Here is a 22261-nt window from a genome sequence, read left to right on the forward strand (position 1 = left end):
CTGTTAAATGGACCAACCTTCCTTCCTGTCCACCTCCAGCCTCACTGTTCCTTCTTTAGCTGACGATGACAGGACATGGTACTTGCCCGGCATTAAACATTATTTAGGTGACTAGTCCTGCCATTCTGGATTGCTAGCCACTTCCACAATGCACTGCATTTTTTCCTTCCTTTGCATTTATTTCCCATCCGGTTATTATTATTGACGTGCATTGCAGTAAAGCCTAGAGGCGCCAGTTGAGTTGGGGGCTGGATGGCGCTAGGTGTTGTATCTGCAATAATCAGAGACAGTCCACGCCCTGAAGATTGCACAATCGAAATAGACAAGACAGACAAAAGGTGGCACAGATAGTGACCTGTCCAAAGTCACACTGGCAGAACTGGTAATAGGTTCCTGTTTCCTCCTCAAGTACCCTGTGCAATGGACCATGGTGCCTCTTTCCCCATTGCTATACAGTTACAAAACTAAATTAACGTCAGTCTCCTTTCTTGACGGGCTCTTTGCTACATTTTAAAGACTTTGAGGTGAAAAAGTGTATGTAAGTGCCTGAGAACACTTTCAAATACTGTCTAGGACTGATTGACAATTTTCTGTCAAAAGTGTAATTTGACAGAAAACTGGATTTTTGACTAAAGATGTCTTTGGCAGAAAATTTCAACTTGGGGTTGAACTACAAATTTGTTTTTTGTCATAAAAAGTCTGTTTTTTACCCCATGGAACACAGATACATTCCATGACAACTGAGAACATTTTGGCTGAAAGTAGCTAACTTTTTGGTGTTTGATTGAAAATCTTCAGTCTGACATTTTCGGATGAAAAGTCCAAATTTGCTGCAGAAACCCCCATTTTGCAACCAGTTGTCGTATTTTCTATCACTTGCGGGGACAGAGCAGCCCTTCTGGAAATTAGTGTTATTTTTCCCTATACCTGGACGTCCCCATCAGTCTTGGGCTAGAGGAAGTACAGTGCTACACTCCTGCTTAAAAATGATACCTTTAAAGGAAAGGACCATCTTTCCCAGAATTCTCAATAACTACCCCTTTCCTCAGCTCCTAGGATGAAACCCTTTAAAGCAGAAATTTGTATGCAAATTTGGAGTCCCCTAAACCAGTATGGGCCTAGCTATGGAGCTGAGGTCCAAACTAAACACTGTATTTATATAGGCAAAACACCTAGGTGCACAGAACGACTGCACACATATATCCATGCAGGCATAGCACTACAAGTGAGGGTTGCCAAAGTAACCTCTATATAATCTTGTAACCACAACAACAGGTAGACACCAGCATGCCCACAGTTCAACGCCTTGTAAAAAAAACATTAGTAGAAGAACCTAAGGTAAACCTTCTCTCCATGTGCCAAAAAAGGGAATCCTGGGGGGACAAAATCACAACTCTTCATTCTATGAAGATGAAGCAAGCAGCTTCTCAGCCCAGCACTGATGGTATCAGAGGGGACTGTTCACAAGGACTTGTTATTTTTTCTTTAAATGGAATACCTGATTTTTCCTGGAGGCTTTTTTAATTTTAACATTCATCTTAATAACCTCAAAGAGGTGGCCGCTTTTTTTTATACACCCCCAATCCATCCGTTAAGTAACAATTGTGTTTGAGGAATGACAGTCACTTTCCTGGGCACAAAACAAAACCTTCTGATTTGAATGTCAATGTTGTAAGAATGATTAAATGAGGGATTCACTTTTACATTCCCCAGCTGCAAAATAAGTTGTACAGTTCAATTAGTTTGCCACGCTGTTGCTAACATAATCCTCCCCCCGTCCCCATGGACGGTTGCTATGGCGATGAGGCTAATTAGAACTGGGATGATTCTGGGGTTGGTCCTTTTGAATGCCTCTAACTGTGGGCTGCCAGTGAGGCTGAACAACATGAAGACTCAGACCCAAGAAGCTTAAATAGTTAAAGGGATCAGAACATTTTTAACTGAATGGGGTTGTGGGTGGACGATTCAGGCAATGAAAGGCTCCAGTTAGAAAGGTGTACAGCCACACCTTGGGAAATATGAACTGAGAGCTTTGGTTTTTTCATTTAGTCTTTGACTGACTGGTCATTTTGCATACAGCTCTTCCGTTGATGCAATTCAGAACCATCACACATGGTGAATATGTCCTTAGCTGGGTGCTCTAGGAACTAAGTGTGTGTGTGTTGGGGGAGGGGGGGATCTCCTGGGCATGCTCCGTGTGTGTGATTCTTTTAAAGGCATAATATTTGGTTACATCAAACCCAGTTTACTTCAAAACACACAAAGCAACAGTGGAGGCTCTGGCGTTGGGGTACTTTGATCAGTGCTCCACTCAAAAAAGGAGGATTCAGTCTATAAGAGAAGTACCTTCATCCCAGTTCTGTGCACCATTCACAGCTGTTGATACAGGGGAACGGCTCTTCCAGTTGAAAGATCAATGTGGGAACAGCAGTTCTGATGTCCCAGACCACACAGAGAAAATTGCAGTAGGGGGCCATCAGACCACAGGGCTTCATGAACAGCTGTCAGGAAAGCACGGAGTAGTGCTTTCCAAATTCCCTTTCATAACGACCCATCCAATTCCTGTTGACTTACAGACTTTCCCCTTGACATCAGTGGGAGCACATGGTGAATTACAGTGCTCCACCTCAATATGTTTTATCAAGAAGATATTAGTAGGGTTTTTCATCAACGTTATTATACAGTTTTGTGTACTATCAGTCCTCAAGTCAAGGATAGATCAGGCAATGAATGGACAATGAACAATTTTTTTTACCCCTAAAGGAGCTTCCTCCAGACTAAGGCTGAGGGATAGTGGTGCGGAAGTTTGGGAGAACCTTGAAGCTGGCAATGCCTTTTGAAGGTCTCAGGAAGAAGTATGGTATTGTGATAAAGGCACTGAACTGAGCCTCAAGAAGTCTGAATTCTACATGCACCTTAGGTACAGGCTGTTGGCATGACCTTGAGCGAAAGACCTCTTTATAAAAAACTGGGCTATTTCTTCCCTGTCTCCTCAGGGTGCTGTGAGGAAACGTTCACCAATGGTTGTGAGGCACTTTACGACTCTGGTAGATGGAATCTGCATACACACTCACGCGTCTGGTGCTGTCATTCGGGTGCCGCTTCTAAGGACGTAGGTAGATGTTAAATCTCTTTGCTGAACTGGGGCCTGGTTTCACTTTAAAACATTTTTAAAAGGTACTGCTGAAAGTACAATGATGCTGAAGCTTGTGGTATGAAAAATAAAGAAACTTACTGAGTATTGTTTTGAAAAAGTGGCTATCCCTATGTTTATAAAATCAAAAGCTTTTTCATTTGAGTTTCTTGGTGACACGAGTGGGTTCTCACCATAACACAGGCAGATTGCTTGCTATATGGGTTTCCATCTACCTACTAATCCATCTCTTCAAGAACCGGTGTCTGTTACATTTGTCAGTTGGAAAAGAAGCAATGCACAAGAGAAAGACCTCGCCAAAGGGTGGCGTTTCCACTTGTCAACCCTGCAGTAAGATGGGTGCTGTTGCTGCTGTTAAACATCGAGAGAACTGATTTAAAAATAAAAACGCCCATTGCTGTGGCTGCTACTCCGTATTTTTTAGTGCCTCTTGTTCTTCTTGGCAAATATAGTGGCAAATATAGTGCCAATCTATAAAATGGGAAATAAGAACAACCCAGGGAATTAGAGACCTGTCACCTTAACTTCTGTACCCAGAAAGATAATGGAGCAAATAATTAAGCAATCAATTTGCAAACATCTAGAAAATAATAAGGTGATCAGTAACAGTCAGCATGGATTTGTCAAGAGCAAATCTTGTCAAACTAACCTGATAGCTTTCTTTAACAAGTGTGGTGGATGGGGGTAAGCGGTAGACATGGTATATCTTGACTTTAATAAAGCTTTTGATACTGTCTCACATGACCTTCTCAGAAACAAAGTAGGGAAATGCAATTTAGATGCAGCTACTATAAGATGAGTGTATAACTGGTTGGAAAACCGTTCCCAGAAAGTAGTTATTAGTGGTTCAGTCATGCTGGAAGGGCATAATGAGTGGGGTCCGACATGGATCAGTTCTGTTCCATATCTGCATCAACGATTTAGATAATGGCACAGAGAGTACACTTATAAAGTTTGCAGATGATACCAAGCTGGGAAGGGTTGCAAATGCTTTGGAGAATAGGATTATAATTCAAAATGATCTGGACAAGCCAGAGAAATGGTCTGAAGTAAACAGGATGAAATTCAATATGGACAAAAGCTACTTAGGAAGGAACAATCGGTTGCGCACATACAAAATGGAAAATGACTGGCTAGGAAGGAGTACTGCAGCAAGGGATCTGGGGGTCATAGTGGATCACAAGCTAAATATGAGACAACAGTGTAACACTGTTGCAAAAAAAGCAGACATCATTCTGGGATGTATGGGCAGGAGTGTTGTAAGCAAGACAGGAGAAGCAATTCTTCCGCTCTACTCCATGCTGATTAGGCCTCAACTGGAGTATTGTGTCCAGTTCTGGGTGCCACATTTCAGGAAAGATGTGGACAAATTGGAGAAAGTCCAGAGAAGAGCAACAAAAATGATTAAAGGTCTAGAAAACATGACCTATGAAGGAAGTTTGAAAAAATTGGGTTTGTTTAGTCTGGAAAAGAGAAGACTGAAAGGGGACATGATAACAGTTCTTGTTTACAATGTCACCTAAAAGTGAGAACAGGTGTTCTCAGGGCACTGTTGTATCCGGCGTTGCAAGATATTTACTTGCCAGATGCGCTAAAGATTCATATGTCCCTTCATGCTTCAACCACCATTCCAGAGGACATGTGTCCACTCTGATGATGGGTTCTGCTAAATAACGATACAGGGCAGTGCAGATCAATGCATGTTCATTTTTATCATGTGAGTCAGACGTCACCAGCAGAAGGCTGATTTTCGTTTTTGGTGGTTCGGGTTCTATAGTTTCTGCATTGGAGTGTTATTCTTTTAAGGCTTCTGAAATCATGCTCTGCACCCTATCCTGATCAGATTTTGGAAGGTAAAAACCACACAGCTGGAGACATACAGTTCTCCCACAAGGAGTTCAGTCACAAATTTAATTAATGCATTATTTTTTAAAGGAGTGTCATCAGCATTGAAGCATGCCCTCTGCGGGGAAGGGATAGCTCAGTGGTTTGAGCATTGGCCTGCTAAACCCAGGGTTGTGAGTTCAATCCTTGAGGGGGCCATTTAGGGATCTGGGGCAGAAATTGGGGATTGGTCCTGCTTTGAGCAGGGGGTTGGACTAGATGACCTCCTGAGGTCCCTTCCAACCCTGATATTCTATGATTCTATGAATGGTGGCCAAAGCATGAAGGGGCATATGAGTATTTGGTATATCTGTCATGTAAATACCTTGCAATGCCTCAGACAAAAGTGCCATGCGAACGCCTGTTCTCACTTTCAGGTGACATAAATAAGAAGTGGGCAGCTTTATCTCCCATAAATATAAACAAACTTGTTTCTGTTAGCGATTGGCTGAACAAGAAGTAGACTGAGTGGACTTGTAGGCTCTAAAGTTTTACATTGTTTTGTTTTTGAGTTCAGTTATGTAAAAAAATGTACATTCGTAAACTGTGCTTTCACGATAAAGAGATTGCACTACAGTACTTGAATGAGGTGAATTGAAGAATTCTATTTCTTTTGTTTATCATTTTTACAGTGCAAATATTTGTAATAAAAATAATATAAAGTGGGTACTGTATTCTGTGTTGTAATTGAAATCAATATATTTGAAAATGTAGAAAAACATCCAAAATATTTAATACATTGCAATTGGTATTCTGTTGTTTAACAGTGTGATTAAAACTGTGATTAATCATGATTAATTTTTTTGAGTTAATCACATGAGTTAACTGCGATTAATTGACAGCCCTACCTTAAATCACACTAATAAGTTCTCAAGTAGTGTTTGTCTTACTTTGCTTCTGTACATTTCTTTTATCAGTGATAGAAGTGTTTTGTAATCAGTTTTGTAATCAAACCTAGTTCTAATCCTACCAGTCTAGGTATATTCACAGGTGCACGTGGAGTGAGCCTCCGACCAATCTTAGCATTCGTGCTAATGTTGTTTTAGATGTGAATTTTTCTGCCATGGCTCAAGGGTTCAGAAAATCTTCTGGGCAAACACACTTAAAACAGCCCTTCATTTTCTGCTACTTTCAACCAGCCACTTCCTTTGTTTCCCTAGGAGAACAAAAAAATCATCATCCAGAAAACCCAGCTCCATGCCTATTTGAGAACCACATGGTCTTGCCAGACTGTACTCTATCAGGGAAATTTTTATTTTAATGTTCTACACTTGATAAATGTGAGAAAGAACAAGCACATGTGAGACTGATGTACTCCTCCTTGAGACAGATTGCTCACCCAGAAAAGCCTCATTTGTCTGTTTGCCTTTTTACATTGAATAGTCTTGTCTTTTCTTTCTAACTTAATTCCATGGCCCCTACCCTCAACTGAGCCCAATATGTACAGGATTCAGGCTGGAATAGAAGAAAATGGGGTAGATGCACAGAGGTGAGTTACAGTGTTCTGATCCTTGGCTCTAAGCCACATCAGTCTATAGCATAATTTAGAGCAGGTTCTGGGCTGCTCTATGCAATTTTGGATGGCTGTTGCAGAGGGGTTTGCCAGAGCGTGGTCATGCCATAGCCAGACTAGTTGTTCCAGGTTTGGGGTAGTGACAGAGTAGAAATGGATATCTTGGCTCTTTGCTGGATGAGAATTCATGCTAGGAGAAAGGCCAGGTGGTTGTATCCACTAGGTTTCTGGCAACTCTAGCACAGCACTACAAAAAACATCCAAGGATCTTGGCTGACACTCTAGAGAAAAAGGAGGGTGGATGACTCTGCTGTATTCACAGATAAACTATCTCTGTAAAGCAGTCTCTCCTCCTTTTTCTTCTTCTTAAACATGAAAGCAGTGTTAAAATTCATGTTGACTCACATGTATCTGGAACAAGCATGAGTCTATCTAGACTTCTGTGTGATATGCTCTGTGTCCAGCAACTCGCCCATCTGTACCTGATTATGACAGCTATTTGGAGACCCCAAAGCAGCAATGCAGCAGGGATATAAGTTGTTTCCCATAGTGCCTATGACCTCTCATGTGTTTTATTTTAAATGACTGCATTATGATTATAGAAGATCCACAGGAGTCTAGGGCCATCAGGCCCCCACCCGCCTCCCCCTGGGTCCCTGGCAATGTGGTTCTATTAAAGCCATGCTGGCAAGGGTTCTTTCAGTCCACCACTTTCCCATCTACTCCCAGCTGCTGACTATGTATTGCCCTACTGTCTGCAGTTCCTAGAATGGAACCTATTTTATTATACATTCTGGATGGAATAAAGGAGGAAGGGTGTAATGTCTGATATTGACTAGACCGGTGGTTAACACAAATTGAAACCTTATGAGTGGGAAGGGAGCACGTTTTAGTGGCTAGGGAATGAATGAGGAGAGCTTAGTTCTATTCCCAGTTCTGTCTCTGATCTGCTGCATGACCTGGGGCAAATCACTTCACTTGTCAGTGCTTCTGTTTCCCCTCTTATCCTTTGTTAGTCTTGTCTATTAGACTACACGCTCTCGGGGACAGGGACAGTCTCCTACAGTTCCTAGCACAATGGGGCCCTGATCTCAGTCAGACAGCTAAACGCTTCTATTATGTTGATTCAGACATTTTTAGGCCAGAAGGGACCATTATGACCATCTAACCTGATCTCCTTCATAACACCCACCATGGAATTTCTCCCAGTGGTTCCAGCATCAAGACCATAAGTTGTGCTTGAGATAGAGTCTTATCTTTTGGAAAGAGACATGTGAGCTTGATTTAACAACTTCAAGTATTATAAATAATAGAAGTATATCTATGCAACTTCAGCCATAACCTATCCAGACCATATCTATTAATATGCCATTGCATCAGCTGCAGCAAAGAAATATGTATGAGAAAACCCGAACAAAATCCACTGTTTGGTATGTACAGGGAAATTACTGTTTTGCAGGAAAATGGATTTCAGTTGTAAGCTCACAAAGGGCTGCTCTCAATAATAGTCAGAAAATAAATCATTGGAAGAGGCCTTGACACATTGTTCCTTTAATTTCCTTGGTTTTGTGTGTTTCAAAATGGCTCCAGACTGTGCTCTCAGTTCCACTGTTATAAATCCAGAGCAACACCACTGAAATCAACAATTATTGTTTCTCATGAGTTCTACGTTGCTGCTACTGATTGAAAAAGGGATTTTGAAGTGTATGAACTTACTAATAGAATTGAGAACAGAATCTGGATCACAGTGTAGGGTTTAACCCACTTCTCCATTATCCCTGTTAGGGGGCTTATTCCTTCACCCTCTTCCTTCCCTGGTCCTTCTCGCATGAACAGAGAGCAACAATACCCGAAGTCCAAAGGTGCAAACAATTCAATGTTTATTGGGGTGAACTTCCAGCAAGCATGATTCCAGTTTCCTTCCTTAGTGTCCTCCTTCCCAGCACTGACACCACAGAGCCTCACACCTGTGTCCTTGTTCCCATTCCTGCCCTTAGCCAAACATGATTCCAATTTCCTTACCCCCATTCCCTGTTCCCATCTCCCCCTTTAGCAAAACATGATTCCAATTTCCTTACCCACATTCCCTGTTCCCATCTTCCCCATCCACACACCCACCCCCTCACTTCCTGATTGACTGCAGACTATATAGTAAAACTTGAGTTCCGCTTAGCTATACCTTAACCAATCATTTTCCTGAAATTTAACTAACCAATCCTAACATATTGTAACATGATTTAACCAATTATATCCCACCACCTTAATTAGTTTACACCCAGCAAAATTAATTATACAGCAGACAGGAACAATCACAGAACCAGACAGAGATTATACAGACAAACAATAGCAAAGTGGGAACTATAATGACAAAACAATACAGAAGTGAGGATTTCACATCCCAGCTATTGATAAGTGAGTTCTTGCCAGACAGGATGCTATCAAACTAAGTTTCCTTTTACATATTCTAGGCACTTCCCTTACTCTGGAGGTGATAGGCATTATCAGGACAGGATTGTATCCTAACAGCCCAATAGCACCTTATTTCAATGTGACTAATTTGGAATGTGAGGAGATGACCGTTCACTTCCCAGCTTATGGCTGCCTCTGTTGCTTAGCCAAAGGCCTTAATCTAAGAACAGGGCCTCAGACTGTCACAGTAAGAGAAGGAACTTACACTGGCAGACAGTGATTTTGATTCTTTCTTTTACACCTCTAACTAGCCAAGTGATAAGAATACACCTAAATTCTTCGAGTACAGGCCTTTACCGACAGGCCTAAATATCTATATCCTAACAATCTCCTTAGCCTTCTCTTCTTAAACTTTCTCCTTCAAATGAGACACATTTTATTCAAGGGTCTTGCCATTATATGCAACCATCAAAGGCAAGTGGCCTCTTCTGGAACTGGAGGATTGCTTTAGAATGGTGCCAACTTCCAATGACCACATCAAAGTGTCATCATGGCAATGCTTCCAAACCCTAAGCCACTCACGTGGGAACACAAAGCACTTCCCAAACTCCAAATCTACCATCTATAACTCTCCACTCTTACAATTATAATCACACTAGGGTAGTACAATGTGGTGCCTAGAACAATGACATTAAGAATTATAAAAATAGATTTTTGGCATTTATATAGGTTGTTTGTGTATTTCCACGGGTGTTGCACTGTAATTTAGTCTGAGATAATCAACTCCTATTCAACAAACTGAGACAACCAAGAAAGGTTCATTGAAATTCCCTCTTTGCCCAAGAAAACATCCCATCATCCTGTATCTGGCGCTCAGCTGCAATAAGCATGGAGCCTAATGAATCCATTTGGTATAATTTACAGTTAGTTAATGATCACTTATGTTGATATGTTATCCATTAGTCTCCAGGTGAAACTTGCACTGGGTATGAATCTCAGCCTGAAATATCTACCTTCAGCCCAACTTATCATGCCTTCACCACTCCCCTCTGTGATTTGGTTATACATGAACTAGACATGCTGTAGGTTTCGCCCCATCCCTCTCCCAAGAGTGCATTTGATTCTCTTCTCTAGTGTAGACAATGCCTAATTCAATATGGTCTACCTACTTACTTCTTCTTTTCCTACATCCATCACTGGTTTTTAGGCACTGTGTGCCCAATTCAGACCCAAATGAAGTCAACAGGAACCTTCCCATTGACTTGAGTGGGAGCTGGATTAGTACTTATATATTCAAACTAAGCAGCATAAATCCCACCTACATTTTTGCCATTATTTATGCTATCTCTGCTGGGGCTTGTCTTGCTGCTTAGACTTCAGTAATTGTTAGACTTGGGTAACCCAGGAAGGATGAAGGAGATGTTGTCATGTCAAGTGGCCAGCCTATCCTAATCATGTCCACCTGCATCCTCCTAGCGCCTCAGCCCCCGCTGGCCAAGTTTAGCTCTGCGGAAGCCTGCTTCAGTTTCTCCTTCACTCAGTCTCCCTTAAAAAGTCACCACAGGCCAGACATTCAAACCATTCCTCCTTGTGGAGTCCAATTTATTACATCCACCACAACATCTTCTAAAAGAAAACTCAAACCTTCAAAGTCTTCATCCCAGTTTCAGCTGGGTCTAGGCCTCAGGGAGGAGGAGCTGTCTGCCTGCTCCCCCAGGACCTCTTGCCAGGAATTTGGCCATCTCCACTGGCCCTCCAGAGGTTGCGTTGCCTGACTCAGGGCCCTGCAGGAGTCTCCCCACTCCCTGCAATATCTGCAGCTACCTGCCAGCCACCTGCAGCAGTCTCCCCTTTTCCAAGGCCAGATGCCTTTTTTTAGGCCCAAGGGGGCAACAGCTAATCAGTCTGGGTACATTGGCCCCTGCTTCCTTTCTTGCAGGAGCCAGTCACTCCGTGACATGGACAAGGCTGTGGAATCAGCATTTCCCATTCCATGCCCACAGCCCAAGTTCACTCTCAGAAGCCGAGAGCTGATCTAGCCCAAAGCCCACAGGCTCGGAATTTAAGTATCACCCAGTGGGATTATAAAGCACTGAGAGAACATTTTCTATATTCTAATGGAAATCAGCAATCATAATTTTTGTGCACCACCCCAATAATATCATAGCAGCTCCCCCTGGTGGCTCTGCAGCAGTAATTCACAGCTCAGACAACATTTCAGGACTGTGAACATTCCTACTGAGTCTGATAACATCAAAGATGCTAGTGTAAATCCAAGGGAGCGAACAAAAAAGGGGATGTTAATTTGTATCCCTCAGAGGCAAGGGAAAGGGAAATGACAGGTGCGCCAAATGACGAAGCAAAGGAGAAAAAAAAATCACTTCCTAGCTTCCTGGATTCCTAACTTCTTGGATACCTATCAGAAAGTAAACACAACATACTGAAGCGTTATTGCAAAAGTAGTTCATGATGTCCTTTTAATGTGGCCGCTTGTTCCATGCTTTGAGCTAGGGAAAGAATAAAGAGGCTGAGGCAAAATATTTGCTAAAAATATGTATAACCTTTTTTATATATAAGGCACCTGCTGTTACATAAGTAATTATTTGTGTTTTAAGAACGAAAGGCAGTTATTCTGTCAGCAGGGAAGAGCTGCGTTAAACCCTGTTTTTGAAAACTACGGACGAAAATGTAGTGTGTGTGTGTGGTGGGGGGGAAGAAATAAAGAGAAAAGAGACACTTCCAAGCCAGATGTTGGCTTTGAAATCTAATGGTGATCTTCCAATTATCCCACTTTCATCAGTGACATTGTAGAGGACTAGCATGCTCCAGCAGGAGGTTTTGTAGGAATTGCTGTTGCACACCGTGTGTTTGCACAAATAAAGCACGTCTCTATTGTTCCCTGTTCATTTGAGGTGATCTTCGGGGTTGGAGAGGTATGGCACACCCCAGTGTTCCTCAAGGTTGACTACTTTGGGCCAGATTCTGCCACTTTTGTATGACGCAAGCAGGGTCTTCCAGGGCACAAGTCTCTATAACTGGAGCTAAGGGTCCTGGTTCTATAGCTGAGGGCTGTAGCAGACTCTCATCCTCGATGGATCAGTCACAGAGGGTGACAAGTAGGATGTTATAGTTCTATGATTCTATGTCAACCCTGCAATTAAAAACCCATGGCTGGCCCATGCAGCTGACTTGGGCTCGCAGGGCTCGTGCTAAGGGACTGTTTAGCTGTGGTGTAGATGTTCAAGCTTGGACTGGATCCCAGGCTTGACACTCTTACCCCAGGTCCCAGGAGTCCGAGTCAGCGGGCACGGGCCAGTCGCAGGTGACAAAACTGCAGTTTAGATATACTCGTGGATTACAGTTGCTAATGGTGTACATTACTCCTCAAGTAGTAGTACTGATTTCAGGGGGACTACTCAAAGAGTAAGGCACTCCTCCACATGAGAAAGCATATCAGAATCAGGTTCTGTGAGTGCACAGATGCACTGTTTTAATAAAAAGAAACCCTAGCTAAATCAGGGATTCTGAACCCCTTACAATGAATAGTTCCTCACACCATGATTAGTCCTCTGGAGGTCAGTGGGAATACGCATGGAGTAAGGTGCTACACAACATAAGTAAGGGCATCAGAATTTGGTCTTCAGTTTAGCTCCCTAGGAAGTTCCTTCCCTATTCTCCCCCTCATTTACTGGAAGAAGAGGAAACTGGAATTGTATGAAAATAGCAAGTGAATTTTGCTTATTTTTAAAGGCATAATGTCTGCATGGTTTATTATGAAACAGCCCCTAAACTAGACCTTGCAGATTACCAACACCACATGCAACAGGCAACCTTCACATCCTTTTAAAAAATGAAGCTTCTTGCAATTTCATTTAGATTTCATAAGGCAACTACAGTGGATTAAATACCAACCTGACTAAAAATGCATATTAAATGAGGGGTGACAGCAATGTAATGTATGCAGATTATTACATAGTTGCTAATCCCAAACTGTTTTCAATAATAAATTATTGCTTTAAGATCAATCAGATTTAATTTATTGTAAGTGTGTGTACAGAAATGTTGATTTTTAAAGTGGTGTCACTATCTAAACCTTGGCAAAACTGTCATGTGGACTGACAACAGTTCCTTCAAACTGGATCTTGCATTGTTTAAAATACCAGGCCTGAGTCATTCAAAGGATCAATATATGATATTTATATCCTAGCATCTCACAGTCTTTAATGTATTTCTCCTCACAACACCCTGGTGATGCAGGGTAGTGCTACTATCCCTATTGTACAGAGGGGAAACTGAGGCACAGACCGGCTAATTTACCTGACCAAGGTGACACAGGAAATCTGTGACTAAGCAGGGAACTGAACCCAGATCTCCCAACTGCTATGTGAGGGCCCTAACCATTGGATCATCCTCCCACTCTTCCTCTTGACTTCCCAAGTGCATGGTCCACAACCTACCGAAGTCAATGGAAAGCTTACCAATGACTTCAGATGGCTTTGTACCAGATCCTGAAGTCTTGGCCAACATAGTAGTGACTTAACAGTTTCACTGCTAGAAGGTGACCTCTGTGAAATGAACTAGTTCAGTCCAATTCCTAATAGCATGCATCATGAGACCCAGAAGAACTGAATGAGTAGTGGGGAATACAGTCTATGAATGTATCATTTTGAATTCCAAAGCCAATACTGAAGGGGCAGCCATGTTCCTGGCCCTTTTGTGCTCATTTTCTGTGTGCATTCAGAATTTATTAGCAAAATACTTGTGAAAAGTAGACTTGAAGCTGAAATGCTCAGACCTTTGTTGAAAATGACTTTAGAATTATTTGTTCATTTTTTAAAATATGCCATTCACAGTCTATTCCATATAGGGTCTTATACCTTGCTATCACTGTGGTATCTGAATGCCTTCTGGCAGTGCATTAAGCAACGTGACTACACATGTTGTTGGTTAGTTACAAAGGTTTTCCAATCAAGGAAGAGAAACATAACATGCGACTTATGTAACTGAAGCTCAAATCCTACAACTGGACCTCTGTGGGTGTACCTTTGAACTTACATGGAGCTCTGTTGAAGTCACTTCAGGATCGGGCTCTAACAATAATTTTGTAATGGACTGGTCATGACCCACATGAATAAATGTGAGACTTTTACCAGCTGCTCATGAAGAATTTGCAGACAGAGAAAAAGACAAAAATTGAGGGTTGAAGCTTTAGGGCTGGTCAGCAAGAGGAAACTTGCATTGCTACTGATGGCAATACTATGGGGATGCACAGGGAATAAGAACCCATGTAGAATAGAATAGCTACTTTCCCACACTGTGTGCTTGTTCTGTGCAGCAATAGAGTTTCATTTTCCAGGGCTCTCAGTGTCGCTCCTTAACCAACACTGAAGTCACTTTGAAAGGAAAAAGAACCCAAAACAAAACAGCAAGGGTGACGTACAGTTTCTCTGGATTACAGGTGGTTAAAAAGGAATGTAAATGAATCCTCTTAGGGTTTACAGTCTTATTTTTATCCATTCACAATGCAAAACTTTGTTAAACTGTAAAAAACCTTTCAAATGCAGGATTTCACTGCAAATATGTCTATTCCTGCAGTAGATAACCATGAAGAAAGAGCTCCATGCTGCTAGGAAATGTGTTTTGGATCCACGCACATGAAATGCATTCATTTAACAGCCCTTTTTCTTTAACGGATCATCGCTTTGCTGCTTTTAGGTTTTATTTTATTTTATCATCAGAGATTCATTGGAAAGGGCTTTGTTCCATTTCTCTTTCTATTGTGTTTGGTAAACCAAGCAGCTATTCTTTTAACAGATTTGCTTCTTTTGCTGGTCTTTGTCCGATCCCTCTTTTATCTCCAGGTGGTGGTATATTTCATAGCAGCCCAGTCATTCTGCTTATCCTTCTGGAGCCCTCTCCAAGTCTGGATGAGCACTCCCTCTCCTGCTGCAGGGGAAAGGAGACCAGATGGAAGTACTGCACAGTCCTCAGGCAGTTGCACCTGCCAAGCTGCCTTGCATTTGCAGAAGGCATGGCCTTCATGGGAAAGGGGGTCAGACTGGGTGGGGAAGGCAATGTTTTCAGCCCCACATGTGAGAATTGGAGACAGGAACTGATCACAATAACCATCTGTCTTTGTAACAGATCAGTGGTTATCTAAGACTTCAGAGATATTGCCATATTGTACACCATAGCCGTTGGTGACACGAGAAAAACCTCTGAAACCACAGGCTGCTTTGGCTATTGGAGAATCTCCAGTATTGGGTTCTATGACACACAGCTGAGCAGTTCTGCTTGCGTACAGTAGAGGGCAAAGGTACACATATACACTAGCCATTTCCTTTCCTTGCACCGTACTCACAATTAGTTACATCAAACACCAGGATGATTGCTTTTAAGACAATTTAAGGAAGTCTTTGGTCTCCACACTAAAGTCATACCTCCATTTTAGAGGTATGACTTTCATGTATAAATCAATCCATACTGGCTACTGCTGTGACATTTTTCCCTGTGCAGTACCACTTTAAGGGAAATACTTCTGAAAATCATCCACTCTGCCAGTAACAGACCTCACTAATTAATAGATATCTAAACTAAATACCCAAGTTATGTCTCCGACCTTGGTGGATGTAGTGCTCGGCCATGATCTCTTAGTGAAACTCCAGCTCTACTTGGAACTTCTGGTTGGAGTAGGGCAAATCAGCTAAATCTGGCCCTAAATCCCCAGGAATGAATAACAAAGTTTAGATCCAGGTCCAAACTTCCCCAAAGTTAGCAAGGACTCGGAGACCTAAAGTTTTGCTTTAATCCCCTGTCTAATTCTTATTATTGATGGATTTTCATGCAGTGCCTTTCGTCCAACTATTAAAAAGATCTCTGCAAGATGATGTACAAACTACAATAAACAGAGAGATTCTTTCATCCACCACTGAAGGACGATTGGGGAATAATGGCTGTTTAACAATGCACTGTAACATTACACAAGAGTTCTGGACGGAGCTATAGCTCCTTGTTATATAATGTTTCATGGATCACTTTAGTGAGGGTGTAGCTGGGAGTGTGATTTTAACAAAGGACTGAGATGGTTCCATTTTCTACTGTGTTCTGAATCAGAGAAACAAAGAGGGGAAAATTAAAGAAGAGGTGTGAGAGGCAAGGGGGTGGGAAAATATAGTACAAGACGAGAAATCAGGTTTTCTATTGGGTGATTTGAGAGGCAGCTGCAGTTAGAAATTGACTTGGGAGTCATAGAAACCTGGCACAGAGCATGAATGCTTTTGTTTATTTCCTGAGGTCCCATGCTTGCCAATAAAGAGCCTGGCAAAAAGCACTTGGGGCATTTGACCTTTGAGTGCTACTGGCAACTTGAGCAAGAAAACCAAATCAAATCAAAAAAGGAAACAACCCAGTGGCAAGATGTCCACCTGCTTTCAAACCAGAGGGAGAGCACAGGGTGCAAAGGGCTTGCCAGTCTAGAACCAAGCACAGGGTTATTATCAGCTTGCACAATGGGCATTCCATCTAGTTTCTTTAAGTATCTGATTCCAAAATGCTGCTGTCTCTCTCACCATGCTGGAAGGGAAGCCAACCTCACACCAGGCCTCATCCAGGTATGGGAACAAGTCACAAGGTATGCAGGACAAAATCACATCACCATTTCAGGATAGAATAACTTCCCCCCATCTCCTGAAAGTCCAGAAACAAGCTACTGCAGTCAGTGATTCATTTTTCTGTCTCTCGTGTCTGTTTTTCCTCCAGTTCACTTAACTCATTATTTTATTTTTTAGGTTTGATTTAAAAAAAAAGTCATTATGCTTTGGGGATGAATTAATTCCAGAATTTAGAGAAGCCAAAGAGAAGAAGATGGGAGGGGACATGTAATTAAATACTTATTCTTTCCCAACGATTGCTTTAGAAAACATCCCAGCTACATGCTTTGCCAGAGGGCTGATCTAGACGAAGAAGCTGGATGTTAAAATGAAGCACATTGCAGCAAGGATGCACATCCAACAAGGAGGAAAAAGCCTAGGTTAAAGGGGAAGCTTGAGCGCTGGTGACACAGCTCATGCGGCGCTCATTCAATGATCGAATCCTGAAATGCTGACCAGATTTTGGGGAAACTGAAATTGCCATTTTGGCCACATTTGGTTAAATTTTGCTCCCTTTTGTCACTGACCAGACTACCGAGTTTTGCTAAGAGCTAAATTATCACAGCTTTTCCTCTGCTGTGCAAGGGAAGAAGGGAGAGGACGCACCCCCTTTACCCCTTCCTCCCCCCCCCAACCATTTCCCCTGTTCAGATTGTCTCTCCATCTGCAAGGGGGTAAGCTGGAGCTGCAAGCATGCAGTGAGAGGCCACTGAAGGATGGGAGTGGAAAGAGCCCTTGGCTCCTCCCTTACACATACACTCTCCTTGGTCAAAGTACCTGGCTAGGTGTGCAGTAGGGAATAAACTATTCCACAGAATGGGGTGAAATAACTTATGTCTGGGCCTTACTGGCTCCCCAGCACAAGTGGGGGGCAGAGGATGAATGGCGACTCTGAGTCACCACTGCTCATTCTCTGGCTTGCTCCTACTAGCAGAGCTCGTATTAAACATGTTCCATTCATTTCAGAAACCCCAGGCATGACTGAGTCATCTTGGCTGTAATATTCAGCATCCAATGGAAGATTCATGTCTGGGAGTACTGTCATGGGCACGTTTTCCAGCATTACAAATCAACTCTTGTAGGAATATCTTTCAAATAGCCTTGGAGCTCTGCACCATCCCACGGGATGTACAGTAAATATTCCACGTGTGTAGACACTGCACACCAAAAATTCTGCTGGATGATCAAGTATGATTTATGAATAAGAATGTGTCATAAAAATTATATTTCACAGGCTGTGCCTACATGGCGCCTGATTCTCCTCCCTTATACTGGTGTAAAACAGGTGTAACTCCACAAAAGTCAATGCACATATGTGGTGTAAAAACAAGAAGAGGATCAGACCCCAGTTAGTCAATATACATATTTCTAGAGCACATGGGCCCAAAGTCTCTGCTCTGTTAAACCTCGGTAACCAGGTGGCAAGTATCTAGTGAAGACCAGTTAAGCTTAGGAAAAGTTAGCTTTTCTGTAGTTTCCAGTTTCAGTTTTATTCCTTTTTTTACTCATCACATCCTAGGTAGAAGCGAAGAAGTTGTTCTGAATAGTCACTAGAAGTTGTGCAACCATGGTACTGTCCCATCGTTAGCTCCGAGCGCTCACCAAACACTTTAAGGCCTTGCCTACATAAGGAAGCTGCACGGATTTAATCTAAATCAGTTTTTAAACAGATGTATTCAAATTGGTGCAAACCCCTCTGTGGACAGTCTTATTTCAGTGTAGCTTAAACCTGTCCCCAACTGAACTGATATAAGCCTGGTTCAAACAGTCAAAGCTGCCAGGAGTCAGCAGTCTCATGCTTGTTAAGCCTTGACTGGGCTTTTTGGGTCAGGACCAGGGAGTGAAGCTGCTTTTCCAGCCTCATCCAGCATTCCTCCTGACAAGAAGCAGGCACACTTTCTTATATTGCCTAGTGGGCCCTGATTTGCTGCTACTTCCTGGCCCTTCTAGCTGCAGGAGGACCAAGTCTTGTTGGTTCCACCAGTACCATAGCCTGAGTAGCTTCTCTAGGCAGTGATCGGAGATCTAAACTTGCTGCCTCACTTTCCCAGGTGATACTTTTCCTTTGGGTACGTGTGTCAGGGTAGCAACACTCCAGTTGGGGTAGAGAAGGCCTGGTACACCCTGTCACAGAAATCAAGACAATCAAGTAGAAAAAGACTCAAGAGCATTAAAAATACAGGAACAAAAATACACTTTTTAAAATTGTTAGGTCCCACAGGAAATGAACTCACTTCACTGCAAAAATTCCTGTAGCAACTTTACAATAAAAAAAATGAGCAGGAGATCAGACTAAAAAAACCCCACTGTGTTAAAAAAAGCCTGTTTCTAGGTAAACAAAACATTTTTCCAGGTTGATACAAGCTTCTGCCAGGCTTCCAAGACTAAATACATTCTTACAAGATTGGTACAGGTCTCTGCCTAAGCCAGCTTCCCAAGCTAACTAACCCTTGCTCTACACACAGCATTTTGTATCAGGATAGCTATTTCAGTTAGGGTGTCATTTATTTTTTTTACCCAAACAGTTATCCCAGTCCAACTCCTAGTGTGGATGCAGTTAGTCTGGCATGAAGGTGTCTTATACTAGTATAGCATATTTCCCTTTCCATATAGGAATAAAGTATACTGGTATAAGGACTTTCATACTGGTATAACTGCATCCACCATGGGGGCAGGGGACTGTACCACTTTAGCCATATTGGTACAGGTAAACCAGGATAACTTATGGGCATAGCCAAGGCCAAAGCTGGAGCCCACCTCTGCCTGAGCTAACCTCCTGTGCTGACAACTGTATTTTTCAAGACCGGGGCAGGCTTTGGCTCCTTCCCTAGTAGGCTTTGGCCAATCAAGCTCTTCCTGACTCCCAATGGAGTCTCCCCACTAGCAGCAAACACTGCAGCCCCTCTCAGGTCCAGGAGGACTCCTTGGGTGAAATCCTCGCTCCACTAAAGTTAATGGGAGTTTTGTCAATAAGGTCAAAGGAGCCAGGATTTCACCCCCGTGAAATGTGTGTGGTGTACAGGTCCTTCAAAAGAAAAGTGTTAGCTTACAAGAGCACATGCTGAAGCTGGCTTCTACCTTCTCACTTCCCTTGGAACTTAAAAGGAATTAACACCAGTTACGCATCTAGCCTTGTGCCCACTAACCCCCGGGGACTCCCCACTGCCAGTCACAGTCAACTCCATCACAGACAGTATGGCTAACGCTCTTCTTTTATGGTAATGTGACCTTTTGCTCAGTAAATGTCCGGCCTTCATAGCTGAAAAGCAGCGACGCACATTGGATATCTTGTGATTCAGTTCAATAACCCTAGAGATCATCCTTGCAGCCACTTATCTGCTCTGTGGGTGTGATCCAACATCACTGGGGCTTGGATTGAGCCCTTGGCTCTTCTCACATGGTTAAAATTGAAGCAAAGCTTGTCTAATGTACCTAAGACCTCATTACCTCCTATTCATTGTGAAGAAAACTCTGAGAGATTACATTAAAGCAGTGGGCAAAGCAATGGATAAAAGTGAGCCCAGAAATCCTGAGTATCTTTATTACATTGTTGTCTGCAGTAAAGAAGCAATAAATGACACCTTCCAAAGTGATCCACACTTAAAACAGACATTCCAGTGCAACTGGGCCCCAGCCCTGATTGCTGGAGGCCTCTGAATGCTACTGTAACATAAATATAAAATAATAATAATCATGTGGCGCTCAGCCATTTTTAATATTGCATTTTGCTGCCAGCATAAGCAATCGTGGTGGCATTTATTGCTAATGCCAGCCCTTAAAGCGGTGCTCGAAATATGTATGCCCTCCTCGTGAAAGCTAGCACGACTTACCTTAAGAAAAAGCTATGCAATTGTTCGGCTGGTTGTTCACACATCGGTGGTGAAACTTATTGCTTTTCTCTCTGTTTCTCTGAGTGTATGCCTCTGTTGATGTGTAAGCTATCATGCTACAAAGCACAGTAAAGATGGAGGAGGATTTTCTGCTTGGGAGAGAATAGGCTGATGCAGTATGTTCCAAGAACCTTTGAAAGCCAATATTCTCAACAATAGAGAATGGCAACAGATCAAAAGCACTTGTGTCTGCTACTTTCTGGTTGGGAGATTAGGCTATTTGCTGACTTTTAATTTGTTTTTCTTTTAAAAGGCAGAAGGAAGGGAGGTACAGAATGATACTGACAACAGTGTGAGGAACAAATATATCCATGTATATTAAAATGGAAGTATATTTCTGTAAATGTCCATCTACAGAGATTCATCCATTTTGCTCTCACATCCATCCAATAAATTCATCATTCTAATAAAAAGATTAAGATTGCCAATTCACCCAACCCAGGACACCAACCTACAATATTCAAGATTCTTGTTGATTTCCATTTTTGCAGTATCATCCTTTTAACACCAGCTGTTTTGCACATAAGGAAATAGTTTTGTGATCCATTTATATCCCAAATGCACTAACTAGTATCCAAAATGTCTCTAGGGGTATCAGTTGCAAAACAGCAACATAACTCAAACAAGCCAACATTTAGGGCCAGGTTTTCAACTTAACCTTAACATGCCCTCCATGTATGCACCTTCAGTTGTGAAAACATCCCATGCCTCCTGACTCTCAGTCTTATGTTATAGTCACAAGATTCATTCCACCATCCGAAGGCAATAACAACTCCAAATTTCCAACAATTACCATCATCTTAGGTTTCTTTTTGTTTTTAAACATTCTTAGTGGTGGTCATGCCCTGAAGAGAATTTTTTCCTGGATAAATTCCATCTTGAGATCATGGCAGGATGTATTTTTGCTAACATCTCTTGTCCCAGTGTTGCTATCAATGTACAACTTGTATGGATGAATGGATACCATGGTGTCAGTTTTGCAGACCTTGCTGTGACAAAACTAGTGGCTACAGAGGAAGTTTTGTCTGAGTAAGGACTGCAGGATTGGGCCCCCTTGTTGGGTCTCAACCAGTCATTCCAAAGATCCTCGGTTGAACATTTATTTTGAGGACCCATGGGCTTATTAAGAACATATAAAAAACCAGAGAGGGGTGACTGATGATATGATCTGCTTGGTGCTTACTGACTGGCTCATCGATGTCTCATTTGTAAATACTGCCAGTAATTTTCTTTCTAAATTAAAGGATTCTCTGACCTCTAAGAAGGAAGGTCTACCTTCCTGAAAGGGACTATTTTATCTCCTTCTGGGGAAGCTCCTGTAAACTAAGGTCTGATTTACACTACGGACCTATATCGGTTTAACTACGTTACTGCATTACTGCAGCTGTTCTGATGCAGCATTTTCAGTGTAGGCTTCCCCTAAATTGTCTCAGCCATCTCATGCCTGGAGCTGCTGCACAAGTCAGTCCAATAGGAGTAGTGACATAATTAATGCTTAGTGCCAGTGACAAGAGCAGTGGATGCTCACAGGAAGCACATGATATTTGCACTGGCTGCCATCTGACTTGGGGATGAAGCCATGGTATTCTTTCTGACCGATATACACGTGAATGGTCTGGGTCCCACCTATTTGAGAGATCACGTGTCTCCCAGCACAAGAAGACCGTGGCAGTTGCAATAATCTGAGATGCTCTAGCCAGCAGCTCCCTGGTTGAAGAGGAGAAGGTTGCCAGCGGGGCACTCTCAGTAAGGGGTCCTGAGT

General features: G+C 42.4%; 1 protein-coding gene across 1 annotated transcript in view; it reads right to left on the bottom strand.

The window, feature by feature from the left end:
- The window catches only part of GRIA1 (glutamate ionotropic receptor AMPA type subunit 1), a 200852-nt gene extending 180395 nt beyond the window's left edge, over positions 1-20457 (bottom strand). Inside the window, exon 1 of the mRNA XM_043552716.1 lies at positions 20440-20457. The gene's annotated coding sequence lies outside the window, so the exon portion shown is untranslated. The remainder of the gene's footprint in view (positions 1-20439) is intronic.
- Between the last annotated feature and the right edge of the window lie 1804 nt (positions 20458-22261).

This window comes from Chelonia mydas, chromosome 8, assembly GCF_015237465.2.
Source record: "Chelonia mydas isolate rCheMyd1 chromosome 8, rCheMyd1.pri.v2, whole genome shotgun sequence".
NCBI lineage: Eukaryota > Metazoa > Chordata > Testudines > Cheloniidae > Chelonia > Chelonia mydas.